The sequence below is a fragment of the Mustelus asterias genome, unplaced genomic scaffold (genome assembly GCF_964213995.1).
Source record: "Mustelus asterias unplaced genomic scaffold, sMusAst1.hap1.1 HAP1_SCAFFOLD_297, whole genome shotgun sequence".
NCBI classification, from domain to species: domain Eukaryota; kingdom Metazoa; phylum Chordata; class Chondrichthyes; order Carcharhiniformes; family Triakidae; genus Mustelus; species Mustelus asterias.
Window position 1 is genome coordinate 135,480 of NW_027590263.1, and position 15,489 is coordinate 150,968.

Genomic DNA, 15,489 nt, shown 5'->3' on the forward strand with positions numbered 1-15,489 from the left:
ACAGACACACACTCACTCACAGACACACGCAGAGAAACACAATCACACACACAGAAACACACATTGAAATAGACACTTGCACACACTTAGAAACTGTCTCTCTCTCTCTCACACACACACACACAGAAATACAAAAACATAAGCGCACCGACACTCTCATTCCTATTTCTGTTTTACTCCTCAATGCCCCAACTAAAAAGTACTGGGATCTGAACTTGAAATGCTGGAACTGATCATGGAGGAACGAATGGGGCCTAATAGACACTGAGAAGTTAACTTGTGTGTGAATCATAGAATGGGGACAGCACAGGAGGCCATTCAGCCCGTCAAGCCTGGATCGACACACTGCAAGAGCAGTTTCACTATTCCCAATCCTCCACCCTCTCCCCGTAACCCTGTCAATATTTTCCCTTCAGCTTCCCATTCAATTTCCTCTTGATGGAATCTTCTTCCACCTCTGACTCAGGCAGAACATGATGTGGAGATGCCGGCGTTGGACTGGGGTAAACACAGTAAGAAGTTTAACAACACCAGCTTAAAGTCCAACAGCTTTATTTGGTAGCAAAAGCCACACAAGCTTTCGGAGCTCCAAGCCCCTTCTTCAGGTGAGTGGGAATTCTGTTCACAAACAGGGCAGATAAAGACACAGACTCAATTTACATGAATAATGGTTGGAATGCGAATCCTTACAGCGAATCAAGGCAGAACATTCCAGATACCAGCAGTCACTACGTTAAAAACATTTCCTCATCACAGATTCATACAGTGCAGAAGAGACCCTTCGGCCCATCGAGTCTGCACCGACACGTGAGGACCACCTAACATACCGACCTCACCCCATTTACCAGCACTTGGCCCATAGCCCTGAATGTGATGATGTGCCAAGTGCTTATCCAGCTACTTTTTAAAGGGTGTGAGGCAACTTGCCTCGACCAACCTCCCAGGCAGCGCATTCCAGACTGTCACCACCCTGTGGGTAAAACAGATTTTCCTCACATCTCCCCTAAACCTCCTGCCCCTCACCTTGAACTTATGTCCCCTCGTGACTGACCCTTCAACTAAGGGGAACAGCTGCTCCCGATCCACACTGCTCATGTCTCTCATAATCTTGTCCACCTCAATCAGGTCGCCCCCTCAGTCTTCTCTGCTCCAATGAATACAACACAAGCCTACTCAACATCTCAGTTTTAATTTTGTTTATTAGTGTCACAAGTAGGCTTGCATTAACACTGTGAAGTTACTGTGAAAATTCCCCAGATGCCACACTCTGGTGTTCGGGTTACACTGAGAGAAAATTTACCACGGCCAATGCACCCTAACCAGCACATCATTCACACTGTGGGAGGAAACCGCAGCACCCAGAGGAAAGGCACGCAGACACGGAGAGAACGTGCAGACTCCACACAGACAGTGACCTAAGCCGGGAATCGAACCTGGGTCCCTGGCGCTGTGATGCAGCAGTGATAACAACTGTGCCACCGTGTGGCCCATAGCTCTCTTCATAGCTGAAACACTCCAGCTCAGATGCATCCTGGTGAATCTCCTCTGCATCCTGTCCAGTCCATTCACACCCTTCCTATAATGTGGCGACCAGAACCGCACACAGTACTCCAGCTGTGGCCTCACCAAAGTTTTATACAGCTCCAACATGACTACCCTGCTTTTGTCATCTATGCCTCGACTGAAAAAGGCAAGCGTTCTGCATGCCTTTTACACCGCTCCACTAACATGCAAATCAGCAAATGAGAAATATTAGGGATGGATGAGTCCTTGGCAGCATGGATTAGAAGTTTGGTAAGAGATAGGAAACAGAGGGGAGGTAGAGATGGGCATTTCTCAGACTGGAGACGAGTTGAAAGTGGTGTTCCCCAGGGATCAGTGTTGGGATCCTTGCTTTTTCTGATTTATATTAACAGCTCAGCGACGGGGGTTGAACGCACAATCTCCAAATTTGCAGATGATGCTGAGCTCGGGAGAAGAGTGAATTGTGAGGATGACACTGAGCGACTTCAGAGGGACGTGGACAAGTTGGCCAAATGGGCAGACACCTGGCAGATAAATTTCAATGCAGCGAAATGGGAGGGAATGCATTTTGGTGGAAGAAACATGGGGAGACGATACAGACTCAATGGTACAACGTTGAAGGGACTACAGGAGCAGATGGGCCTTGGGTTTCAAGTGATTCATTCTCTGAAGGTGGCCAGGCAAGATGAAACAGTTGTTAAGAAGCCTGATAGGATCCTTGGGTTTATAAAGAGAGGCATAGAGTATAAAAGCAAGGAAGTGATGCTACACCTCTACAAATCATTGGACAGATCACATTCGGAGCACTGGGATCAGTTCTGGGCACCTTATTTAAGGAAGGACGTTAAAGTCCTCGAGAGAGGCAGAGAGAGAGAGAGTGCAAAGGAGATTCACTAGAATGATTCCAGGAATGAGAGATTTTAGATCCACGGAAAGATGAGAGAAATTGGCCTTATTCTCCTTGGAGCAGAGAAGATTAAGAGGTGACCTTATCGAGGTGTTCAGAATGATGAACAATGTTGACAGGGTGAAGAAGGATATTCTGTTTCCACTCGTTGGTGTGTCAGTGACGAAGGGGTCACAATTTCAAGATGGTCAGAAAGGGAGCTGGGAGTGAGATGAGGAGAAACTTCTTTACTCGGAGAGTTGTTGGGATTTGGAATGCGCTGCCTGGGAGAGAGGTGGAGGCAGATTCCATAGGAGGATTCAAAAGAGAGGCGGATACATATTTGAAAGTGATTGATTTAGGGGGCTGAGGAGACAGGGCTGGAGAATGGGACTCGCTGGGTGGCTCTTCCGGGATCGGGGCAGACATGATGGGCCGAATGGCCTCCTGCTGTTCTGTGATTCGAGAACACCCTTTGTGTGAAGAAGTGTTCCTTAATTTCACTTTGAAAGGGTTTCAGAATATTTTTAATATTTCAGACACTCCACCCCCTCTCTTGCCTCCCTCCCTGTCCTTCCTGAAACATCTGAATCCCGGCACCTGGAGTATCCAGTCCTGTCCCTGAGACATCCAAGTCTCCGTAATGGCCACCACATCACACTTTCAGGCATCGATCCACGCTCTGAGCTCATCCCCTTTACTCACTATACTCCTGGCATTAAAGTAAACACATCTCAATCCTTAGGTCTGAGCTCTCCCCTTCTCTATTCCCTGTCCATCCGCCCTCTTGCACTGCCCATTACCCTTCTCTGTTTGCGAGCTACCTTCCTCACTCTCAGTCACCTCATTTTTATCCCCTCCCCACAACCGATCTAGTTTAAACTACGGGGTCCTGTTGGTTTGAGTTATAATGAGAGGCTGGATAGTCTGGGACTTTTTTCCCTTGAGTAGGCTTAGGGGTGGACTTGTAGAGGGCGGCACGGTAGCACAGTGGTTAGCACTGCTGCTTCACAGCTCCAGGGTCCCGGGTTCGATTCCCGGCTCGGGTCACTGTCTGTGTGGAGTTTGCACATTCTCCTCGTGTCTGCGTGGGTTTCCTCCGGGTGCTCCGGTTTCCTCCCACAGTCCAAAGATGTGCGGGTTAGGTTGATTGGCCAGGTTAAAAAAAAAAAATTGCCCCTTAGAGTCCTGGGATGCGTAGGTTAGAGGGATTAGCGGGTAAATATGTGGGGGTAGGGCCTGGGTGGGATTGTGGTGGGTGCAGACTCGATGGGCCGAATGGCCTCCTTCTGCACTGTAGGGTTTCTATTCTATTCTATTCTAAAATAATGAGGGCATGGATATAGCAGCTTTATAGAATCTCAGTTCGGCCGCACTTGGAATATCGTGTTCAATTCTGGTCGACACACTACCAGAAGGATGTGGAAGCTTTGGAGAGGGTACAGAAAAGATTTACCAGGATGTTGCCTCTGGTATGGAGGGCATTAGCTATGAGGAGAGGTTGGGGAAACTTGATTTGTTCTCACTGGAACGACGGAGGTTGGGGGGGGGGGGGAGAGAGAGAGACCTGATAGAAGTATACAAGATTATGAGGAGTATGGACAGAGTGGATAGTCAGAAGCTTTCTCCGAGGGTGCAAGTGTCAATTACTCGGGGGCACAGGTTTATGGTGCTCGGGGCAAGGTTGAAAGGAGATGTACGAGGCAAGTTTTTTACACAGAGGGTGGTGGGTGCCTGGAACTCGCTGCCGGGGGAGGTAGTGGAAGCAGATACGATAGTGAGTTTTATGGAGCGTCTGGACAAATACATGAATAGGATGGGAATAGAGGGATATGGTCCCCGGAAGGGTAGGGGGTTTTAGTTCAGTCGGGCAGCATGGTTGGTGCAGGCTTGGAGGGCCGAAGGGCCTGTTCCTGTGCTGTAATTCTCTTTGTTCTTTGATAAGCTCGTCAACATCTTTTCTAAAAGGGAGGGGAGTCTAAAACTAGAGGACATAAGTTTCAGATGAGTGGGATGAGAGTCCAGAGGGCAATTCTTTTCACACATCGGGTGGTGGGGGATTGGAACAAGCTGCCAGATGTTGTAGTAGCGGCGGGTACAATTTAGACAGTTATATTGGTAAGATTGGCATGGAAGGATGTGGGCCAAATGCAGGCAATTGGTATTAGCTTAATGGTAAAATCTGGTTGGCATTGGACAAGTTGGGCCAAAGGGCCTGTTTCCATGCTGTAAACCTCTATGACTCTACCCTGCTGAGCCCTGTAAGAATTGTCTGAGTTTGAATGAGATCACCTCTCATTTTTCCAAAGTGCATAAAATAAAAGTCCAGTCTATTTAATCTTTCCTCAGGGGACACTCCCTCCATCCCAGGAATTAATGCAGTGAAACCTCATTGAAGTCTCTCTATGACAAGAATATCTTTCCTTAGGTAAGAGGATAAAACTGTCCACAACACTCCGTGTGTGGTTTCACCACTAATTCAGCCTCTCCCACATCCCCTTGAAGAGTCTACATCCTCCTCACAACTCACACTTCCACCTGCTTTCATGTCATGTACAAACTGGGAAATATTACATTTGATCCCAAACGTCCAAATCAATGATATGGATTGTGAATAGCTGGGCTCCCGAGTACTGATCCTTGTGATAAGCCGCTGGTCACAGCCTGCCACCCTGAAAATGACCCATTTGTACCTCAGCTCTGTTTTCTGTCCTTTAACCATTTCTAAATCCGTGCCAGTGTATTCCAAAGCTGTGAAGGTGAGGTGGATTGGACACAGTAAATTGCCATTTACTGTCCAAAACTGTGTAGTTAGGTGGATTAAGGTAAATGTGTGGGGTTACGGGGATAGGGCTGGGTCAAGATGCTGTGTCAGAGAGTCAGTGCAGACTTGATGGGCTGAATGGTCTCCTTCTGCACTGCAGGGATTCTGTGACTCTACTATTAAGATCCCTTTGTCATTTGAAGCTTCCAGCTAAAATGCTGACAATGCTGCCTATTTCTGTGCACTTTGGCAAACGTTCTGTCTCATCACCGGGCGACACGGTGGCACAGTGGTTAGCACTGCTGACTCACAGCGCCAGGGATCTGGGTTCGATTCCCCGCCTCGAGTGACTGTGTGGAGTTTGCACGTTTGCTAAATTGCCCCTTAGGGTCAGGGGGATTCGGGCCTGGGTGGGATTATTGTCGGGGCAGGCTTGTTGGGCTGAATGGCCTCATTCTGCAGTGTAGGAATTCTATGACTCTTGGATCTTAAATGGTTGATAAATAGTGAAACTGAGACACAAACTGGGGCTTTGCAGCAGCAGACAGAATGGGAATCATTGCATCCTGCAGGGATTTTTATTACAGAATCAATTTCAGAAAATTTACAACTCAAAATTCACAACAGCAAAGTGTGGGATTGCAAACTTGGAATGATTAGCCCAGGACTAAAGTTTAAAAGCTACAGATTGACATTCAGAAACAAGAGATGGCCTCACATCTTCAATTCTGTGATTGTCTGGCATCTCCTGCTCTGAATATTACAAAATCTCTGCCCCCTTCATGCGTCTGGAGACTTTGAAAGTTACGCAGACATTGGTAAAACTTTCCTTTATCTCAAGGCATCTCCTGTGAAATACTCACCTTCTGCAAAGAGACACAATCTAATTGACGCTTTCTGAATCTCCTTTCAAACAACCTCCCAACCCCACTGTGCAGGATGCAGGAATGTCACCTTTTGTCACATTCCCCAACACAATTGTTGACACGTTTTCGGGACAGGAAAAGTAGATTCAACTGACAGATTCTGAGCCCCAGGTTGAATCTCTAAGATGTAAAAATGAACTGAAACCCCAGGTCTCTCTGTTCCTGCAACTATTTTAACATTGACCCATTGATTTTAAATTGCTTCTCCTGTGTGTAAAATACCATCTATCAACTTCGGGTTTGAACATTAATAAGCGACTGAGCATCAACTGTGAATTATAGAAGGTAGTTCCAAACTAATATCACACCTGGTGTGGCAAAGTGTTCCTGAATTTCACTCCGAAAAGTCTAAAACCCGAAACATTGTCTAAAATCCAATGTCCCCCAAGTCCTGGACTCCCCGACCAGCAGAAAAAGTTGTTCTTTATCAGTCCTCTCCATTTCCCTTCTTATCTTGAAGTGTTTGTGGGAACCTTGGCCCTCATTACCAATCCCAATCTGTTCCTCTTTCTGTCTCTCCCTCTCTGTCTCTCCCCCAGTAGCAGGACTGGGCCCTAAGGTCCCTTCCAACATGATTTACAGACAGTTCAGTCCCACTGGGGAAAGGGCAGATATTGAAACAGAAAATGATCAAATGCTGAGCTGCTCAGGCAGAATCTGTGTTCCAGAGACACAGAGAATGGGAGCAGAGACACACAGACTGACCCACAACACACACATATACACACACACAACTACATGCACACTCTCATGTATACAGACACGGGTACATGCACACACACACACACAGGTGGCTAGGAACTTGCACATGTGATTTCATGAAGAAATTAGATATAACTTTTGGGGCTAAAGGGATGGAGGGATATGGAGGGGAAGGCGGGGGATCAGGATATAGAATTTGATGATCAGCCGTGATCAAAATGAATGGTGGAGCAGGCTCGAAGGGCCGAATGGCCTCCTCCTGCTTCTCGTTTCTATGTTTCACTCACTAACCCCCATGCAGGCAAACACTGACACACTCACACACAGAATCACACACACAATTTCTCTCACATACACACCCACACTCTCACATATAGGCACACAGATGCACACACACCTCCCATGCACAGATACTCACACACGCACATACACACATGCAGAATACACACACACACTTTCACACACACCCAAATACACCTGTGCAGACCAGCTCACAGACTGATACACAGCACCCCGATATACACACACTGACACACACACTGACACACACACTGATACATACACACACAGATACATATTCACGTCGGTACATACGCACACACCCCGATACACATACTGATACACACACACACACACACTAATCCATACACAGACACACTGATACATACCACAACATATACACACAGATAAATACACAGATATACACACACAGACACACTGGTACATACACCGATACACACTCACACACCCTGATACATACACACACACTGATACATACACCGATACACACTCACACACCCTGATACATACACACACACTGATACATACACCGATACACACTCACACACCCTGATACATACACACACACTGATACATACACCGACACACACCCCGATGCATACACACACACTGATACACAAACCGATACACACACATGCAGACACACACACACACATCCCATTACAAAGTCAATCTCCCATTTCACTGTTTCATCAAACAAGATGTGAAGATGCCAGCGTTGGAGTGGGGTAAACACAGTAAGAAGTCTCATAACACCAGGTTAAAGTCCAACAGGTTTGGACCTGTCCAACAAACCTGTTGGGGACCGACACCTGGTGTTGTGAGACTTCTCATCAAACAAGGACAAGGCAGTTCAGAAAATGCAGTGAGATACAGATGAAAACTCCCTCCATATCAGCCTCTCTTTCCCACTCTGCATCCAGCTGGAGAAACAGGGATAGAGATAGAGAGAGAGTAACAGAGAGAGGGGAGTAAAGGAATGGGGTGAGAGTCACACAGAGAGAGGGGAAGTGATTGAGATAGAGAGTGTCAGGGAGTGTTCCTGTGAAGCTGAGTGCGGTGGCCTTTGAAGGTACCACACAGAACATAAGAAATAGGAGCAGGAGTGGGCCATTCTGCCCCTTGAGCTTGTTCCTCCCATTGATAAGATCATGGCTGATCTGACTGTGGCCTGAGCTCCTTTTTGCTGTCTGTCTCCCCATAACCCTCAACTCCCTTGAATATGTTCAATGTCCCAACGCCCACTGCTCTCTGGGGAAGGGAATTCTAAACACTAACCACCCCCTGAGAGAAGAAATTATTCCTCCTCATCTCCATCTTTAATGGGAGCTGTATGAATTTTAAACTGTGCCCTCCCTGATACTGGATTCCCCCATGTTGGCCCTGTTCTGTGATAATGAATGCAGGTGTTTAAAGATTATTCAATAGTTCTTTCAGGGACACAGATCAAAAAATCATGCGGCTCTTTACACAACAGATATATTTCAAGGGGATATTGCAGCCAGCTGTATCTGAGTGGCAGTAATCTTCCCTCAGAATCAGACAGATTGTGGGTTCAGCTCAGAGCCTCAAATACTAGGCCCTTAGCATCGATCAGACTCCGAACACAGCATGATGGGAGACTGGACAAAGGAAAGTGGTGTTGAATTTGTGAGCCTTGTTTTGTGGAAAGCTTTACTGCTTGGTCAGAATGACAACGTTTCAATGGACCTGCCATATATTAAGCTGACCTTTCTCTACACCCTATCAGTAACCGCAACACTATATTCTGCACCCTTTCCTCTCCTTCTCCCCTGTGCACTCTATGTACGGAATGTTTTGTCTGTATAGCGCACAAGAAACAATACTTCTCACTGCATCCCAATACAAATCAATCAAATCAAATCAAATTAACACGGTGAAGTTTGGACCCTGTGGGGTGACAGTTGTCTGAATACAGATTCTATCGTCAACCCGTCGTCAACTAACAGTGATTGGTCCAAAGCTAACGTCATCTCAGGCAGACTAACCAATCGCAGCACTGAGAAACTGAGAGGGAGAGACAGAGAGAGGGAGAGACAGAGAGAGGGAGAGACAGAGAGAGGGAGAGACAGAGAGAGCGACAGAGACAGAGAGACAGAGACAGAGAGAGGGAGAGAGACAGAGCGAGAGAGGGACAGAGAGAGAGATGGACAGAGAGAGAGATGGAGACAGAGAGAGAGGGAGACAGAGAGAGAGGGAGACAGAGAGGGAGGGAGACAGAGAGAGAGGGAGACAGAGAGAGAGGGAGACAGAGAGAGAGAGGGAGACAGAGAGAGAGGGAGACAGAGAGAGAGGGAGACAGAGAGGGAGGGAGACAGAGAGGGAGGGAGACAGAGAGGGAGGGAGACAGAGAGGGAGGGAGACACAGAGGGAGGGAGACACAGAGGGAGGGACACACAGAGGGAGGGAGACACAGAGGGAGGGAGACACAGAGGGAGGGAGACACAGAGGGAGGGAGACACAGAGGGAGGAAGACACAGAGGGAGGGAGACACAGAGGGAGGGAGACACAGAGGGAGGGAGTCACAGAGGGAGGGAGACACAGAGGGAGGGACAGAGAGAGAGAGGGACAGACCAAGAGAGAGACAGAGAGAGAGACAGAGACACAGAGAGAGGGAGAGACAGAGAGTGGGAGAGACAGAGAGTGGGAGAGACAGAGAGAGGGAGAGACAGAGAGATGGAGGGGCAGAGAGAGGGAGAGGCAGAGAGAGGGAGAGGCAGAGAGAGGGAGAGACAGAGAGAGGGAGAGGCAGAGAGAGGGAGAGACAGAGAGAGGGAGAGACAGAGAGAGGGAGAGACAGAGAGAGGGAGAGACAGAGAGAGGGAGAGACAGAGAGAGGGAGAGACAGAGAGAGGGAGAGACAGAGAGAGGGAGAGACAGAGAGAGGGAGAGACAGAGAGAGGGAGAGACAGAGAGAGGGAGAGACAGAGAGAGGGAGAGACAGAGAGAGCGACAGAGACAGAGAGACAGAGATAGAGAGAGGGAGAGAGACAGAGCGAGAGAGGGACAGAGAGAGAGATGGACAGAGAGAGAGATGGAGACAGAGAGAGAGGGAGACAGAGAGAGAGGGAGACAGAGAGGGAGGGAGACAGAGAGAGAGGGAGACAGAGAGGGAGGGAGACAGAGAGGGAGGGAGACAGAGAGGGAGGGAGACAGAGAGGGAGGGAGACAGAGAGGGAGGGAGACAGAGAGGGAGGGAGACAGAGAGGGAGGGAGACAGAGAGAGAGACAAAGACGGAGAGAGACAAAGACGGAGAGACGGAGAGAGACAGAGATTTCCACTTGAAGGAATAACTTCTCCACCCCAACACTATCCCATCATTCTCGATAAGCCCATGCTGCCCGTGTTCTGTGATAAATTACACGCAAGTGAAAAGATGATTTTAAATAGTGGGGTTACATTTGCCACCCCCCAATCTGTAGGAACTGCCTCTTCTTGGGAGATCAGTGAATTCTCAGGTTACTGAAGGATCTTGTTGCAGGATTTTGCTGCTGTATTTTTTCTTGTTCTCATGATTCTTATTATAATATACTTAAATTCAGGTGGACCCATGCACGGAACTAATACGAACTTCAGTCTGAATCCTCATCAATTAATTGCTTTATCTGTTTTGAATGTTCCAGGCCTTTCTGTTCAACTATACTCGTGTTACAACATTTGAAACCACAGCAATACTGCTAAGATTCGAACTCTCAATAAAGTTCTCTCCACACATCGAAAGGATATAAATTTGACTCCAACCTCACATTTATCTGACAGATTGTCGGATTTCAGTGCACCTGCTTCAATTTTAAACTTTCCTCAGAGTTGTCATGTTGATATTTTGGCTAACACATCAGCTGTCCCCTAATGGGGCTTGGGGAATTTATTGAAATAGGAGACTGGGAGAAATTGCATGTTCTAAATTCTGCACGTTGCTGGAAAACGGTTGAGGGAGAGAGGGGCTTTGAGACACAGAGAGAGGAGACAGACATTAGCCGCCAAAATATTGAGAGTGCAGGATGGACACCGAGGTGAACAGAGACCCAGAGGCGCAGAGAAAGACAGGCAGGGGCAGGTAAAGTTATTGGGCTACAACCAATGTTGTTCGGTGGCCAATTCTTGACAACACTGAGCAACAAGCCAATCCTGTCATTGGGTAACGCCTCTTAGTCTCCCAATAAATGAGGACTGCCCATGATATAAAATTACTTCTTCACATCAGAGTACAAGAGTTGACATAATTTTACAATTCTGCTGATTTTGTGGAATTCTTAAGCTGGAAGCATGTTCTCCCAATGTTCTTCACTGCTTTGTCTAGGAAACAATGACTGAACACAGGGGGTGAATGTGAGAAGCTGAAGTTTCCACTTGAAGACATTCCCAGTGTCTCTGAGCAGCTGAACTGGGGAAGCCTTTGGGCAGAGACTGTGCTGCTGCTATTGCCCTTCCTGGCCACCAGGCGTCGCTGTAACGGTCCCAGGGGGGGCTGCTCCTCCCCAGTGTCACCTCTTGCCCACTCCGGCCCGGCCCATGCTCGTTGGCGGGACAATAGGGGGGGGGTCAGTCGAGGGGGCGGGGCTATCTGTGCGCATGTGCGGGACGGGAATGCTCCCAGAGGTCAGCGCGCGCGGACGCCGCCGCATTGATGCCGTCTCCCCTGGCAACGCAAGATGGTCGCCGCCGCCGTCTCCCTTGGCAACGGAATATGGCCGCTGGCCGTCTCCCTTGGCAACGCAAAATGGCCGCCGGCGGTGGGTGTCATTGCGGCGCGTGCGCAGTGAGGTCTGCCTGCAGCCATTGTCCAGGTTGCCCCCAGTGGATGGGGTTGGGATTGTGCAGCAGATGGAGCAACAATCCCAGTTTCAATAGGGGGACAGAAGCTGCAATGCTGCCCCCTGGTGGTCACTTCTCCCAGTCTCAGCATTGCAGAGTGTTTAAACAAGAGTGCATTGTCACAGCAGCACCTTGACCTTCAGTTTCAGTTTATTTATTAGTGTCAGAAGTAGGCTTACATTAACACTACAATGAAGTTACTGTGAGAATCCCCTAGTCGCCCACACTCCGGCGCCTGTTCGGGTAACACTGAGGGAGAATTTAGCACGGCCAATGCACCCCAACCAGCACATCTTTCAGACTGTGGGAGGAAACCGGAGCACCCGGAGGAAACCCACGCAGACACGGGGAGGGGACAGCCCGGGGGAAAGCTCCATTCCAACTGTCCCTGTAGTGTCAGATTAACCTGGGTCACTCACGCACCCCCCCGGCTAAGACTCACCTCCCTCAGACAGTGAGACCCTCCTGTATCACTCACCTTACTGTAGTCAGATACCCTCAGACTCAGCACTGGGTCCTGGGCGTGTTCTTTAAATGCTGCGACCTATCGTGGAGGAAAGAATTGGGAGGATTCTGATTTGTATTGAATGACTGAATGGATTGGGATACAGTGAAAAGTATTGTTTCTTGTATGCTGTACAGACAAAACATACCGTTCATAGAGTACATCGGGGAGAAGTAAAAGAGAGGGTGCAGAATGTAGTGTTGCAGTCATAGGTAGGGTGTAGAGAAAGATAAATCTAATATGTAGCAGGTCCATTCACAAGTCTGAGGGCAGCAGGGAAGTTCTTGAGTCGGTTGGTACGTGATCTCAGACTTTGTACCTTTTTCCTGACGGAAGAAGGTGTGAAGAGAGAATGTGTGCATGAGGTCCTTAATTATGCTGGCTGCTTCTCTAAGGCCGCGGGAAGTGTAGACAGAGTCAATGAATGGGAGGCTCGTCTGCGTGATGGACGGGGCTACATTCACGACCTTTTGTAATTTCTTGCAGTCTTGGACAGAGCAGAAACCATACCAAGCCGTGATACAGAAAGGATGCTTTCTATGGTGCATCTGTAGAAGTTGGTGAGAGTCGTAGCTGACATGCCAAATTTCCTCAGCCTCCTGAGAAAGTAGACGTGTTGGTGGGCTTTCTCAATTATAGTGTCGGCATGGGGGGACCAGGACAAGTTGTTGGTGATCTGGACACCTAGAAACTTGAAGTTGAGACCCAAATGACAAGTTGTCATAGTGTCATAGATGTTTACTGCAGGGAAACAGGCCCTTTGGCCCAACTTGTCATGCTGCCCTTTTTCTTTTAACCCCTAAGCTAGTCCCAATTCCCCACATTTGGCCCATATCCCTCTACATCTATCTTACCCATGTAACTGTCTAAATGCTTTTTAAAAGATAAAATTGTGTCCGTCTCTACTACTACCTCTGGCAGCTTGTTCCAGACGCTCATCACTCTCTGTGTGAAAAGATTGCCCCTCTGGACACTTCTGTATCTCTCCCCTCTCACCTTAAACCCATGCCCTTTAGTTTTAGACTCCCCTACCTTTGGGAAAAGATATTGACTATCTATTGTGTGTCAACCATAGAATAGCCACAGAATGAAGGAGGCCATTCAGCCCATTCAGCTGGTGTCGACTCTCTGCTAGAGCAATCGAGCCAGTCCCACTGCTCCACCTTGTCCCTGGAGCCCTGCAAATCTTTTCCCATCAGCTTCCCATCCCATTTCCTCCGGAAAGACAGCGAGGAGCAGAGAGGAAAGAGGGACTTGGGGAATGGAAGGTTTCATCTGATGTTCTTGTTGGCAGATGCTCTGTGGCGGATAAAGCTGGCAGCCTCCTCCAGAAAGCAGCACAGAGTAAATGGAAGGGGCAGAATGTGAGTGAGATGAGACACAAGAGAGAGAGAGAGGGAGGGGTGAAAGCTTTCTGTTTGTCAGCAAAAAGCACAATGGTGGCCCTGTGTCCTTCAGGGAGCGGCCCAGGCCTCGCTCAAAGCCTGCCCTGTCCTCACACTCACTGGGAGACGGCCATTTCTAACATGTTGTCCATGTTTCTGAACTGACACTGAGACAAACACAACAACAGCAGCCACTATCCGGACAAGTCCTCACGGAGAATGAAATGTCCAAAGCCACTTCAAAGGAAGATTGCGCGGCAGGATTTGTCCCCGAGCTGCGGAGGGAGAGATTTGGATGGATGACCAGAAGCTGGGTCAGTGAGGTTGTGTTTTAGCAATGGAGGTCTGGAGAACAGAAAAGGCCCTTCGGCCCATTGCATCTGTGCTGGTCAAAGACAAATCACCCAACTTGGCTCACGGCCTGGTAAGCCTTGGCATTGCAAATGCATAGCTAAGCACTTCTTAAACGTTCTGAGGGTCTCTGCCTCCACCACCCTTTCAGGCAGAGAGTTCCAGACTCCCACCACCCTCTGGGTGAAAAAGGTTTTCCTCACATCCCCTGTAAACCTCCTGCCCCTTACCCTAAATCTATACCCCCTGGTCATTGATCCCACCACCAAGGGGAAAGCTTTCTTCCCGTCTACTCTATTGATGTCCCTCATAATCTTATCCATCTCCATCATGTTCCCCCTCAGCCTCCTCTGCTCCACAGAAAACAACCCCAAGGTGGAATCTTATCACCGTTCAGGCCGGCAGGATTTTCCCATCCCACTGCAGTGAAAGGAGATTTGGCTGGTCACCAGATTCTCCGACCTCGCTGAGCGGGAGTGTGGCGTCAACAGGTGGTAAGATCACACCCTCAGTCTATAAAATCTCTCTTCAGTTCGAGTGGCGGCACGGTAGCACAGTGGTTAGCACTGCTGCCTCACAGCGCCAGGGACCCGGGTTCAATTCCGGCCTCGGGTTACTGTCTGTGTGGAGTTTGCACATTCTCCCCGTGTCTGCGTGGGTTTCCTCCGGGTGCATTGTCCATGCAAAATTGCCCTGAGGGTCCCACGATGTATAGGTTAGGGGGATTAGCGGGAAAATACGTGGGGTTACGGGGTAAGCCTGGGTAAGAGTCCGTGCAGATTTGATGGGTCGAATGGCCTCATTCTGGACTGTAGGGATTCTATGATTCTATGAACTAAAACTCTCCAGGCCAGGCAACATCCTGGTGAATCTCCTCTTCACCTTTTCCAGTGCTATCACATCCCTCCTATCCTGTGCATTCCACAACTGCACAATGTTTCGATGAGGGGTGGCACAGTGGTTAACACTGCTGCCTCACAGCGCCAGGGACCCGGGTTTGATTCCTGGCTTGGGTCACTGTCAGTGTGGAGTTTGTACATTCTCCCCGTGTCTGCGTGGGTTTCCACCGGGTGCTGCGGTTTCCTCCCACAGTTCGAACGACGCGCTGGTTAGGTGTATCAGCCATGCTAAATTCTCCCCAAGTTGCCCAAACAGGCGCCAGAGCATGGCAACTACGGATTTTCCACAGTAACTTCATTGCAGTGTTAATGTAACCCTACTTGTGACACTAATAAATAAACTTTTAAACCCGATACTCGATTCCCCCACGTTGGCCTTGTTCTGTGATCATTAATGCGGATGTTTAGAT

General features: G+C 48.6%; 1 long non-coding RNA gene across 1 annotated transcript in view; it reads right to left on the bottom strand.

The window, feature by feature from the left end:
• The window catches only part of LOC144486211 (uncharacterized), a 58,152-nt gene that overhangs the window by 20,296 nt on the left and 22,367 nt on the right, over nt 1–15,489 (bottom strand). Inside the window, exon 4 of the long non-coding RNA XR_013496232.1 lies at nt 12,418–12,483. This is a non-coding gene — a long non-coding RNA (uncharacterized LOC144486211). The remainder of the gene's footprint in view (nt 1–12,417; nt 12,484–15,489) is intronic.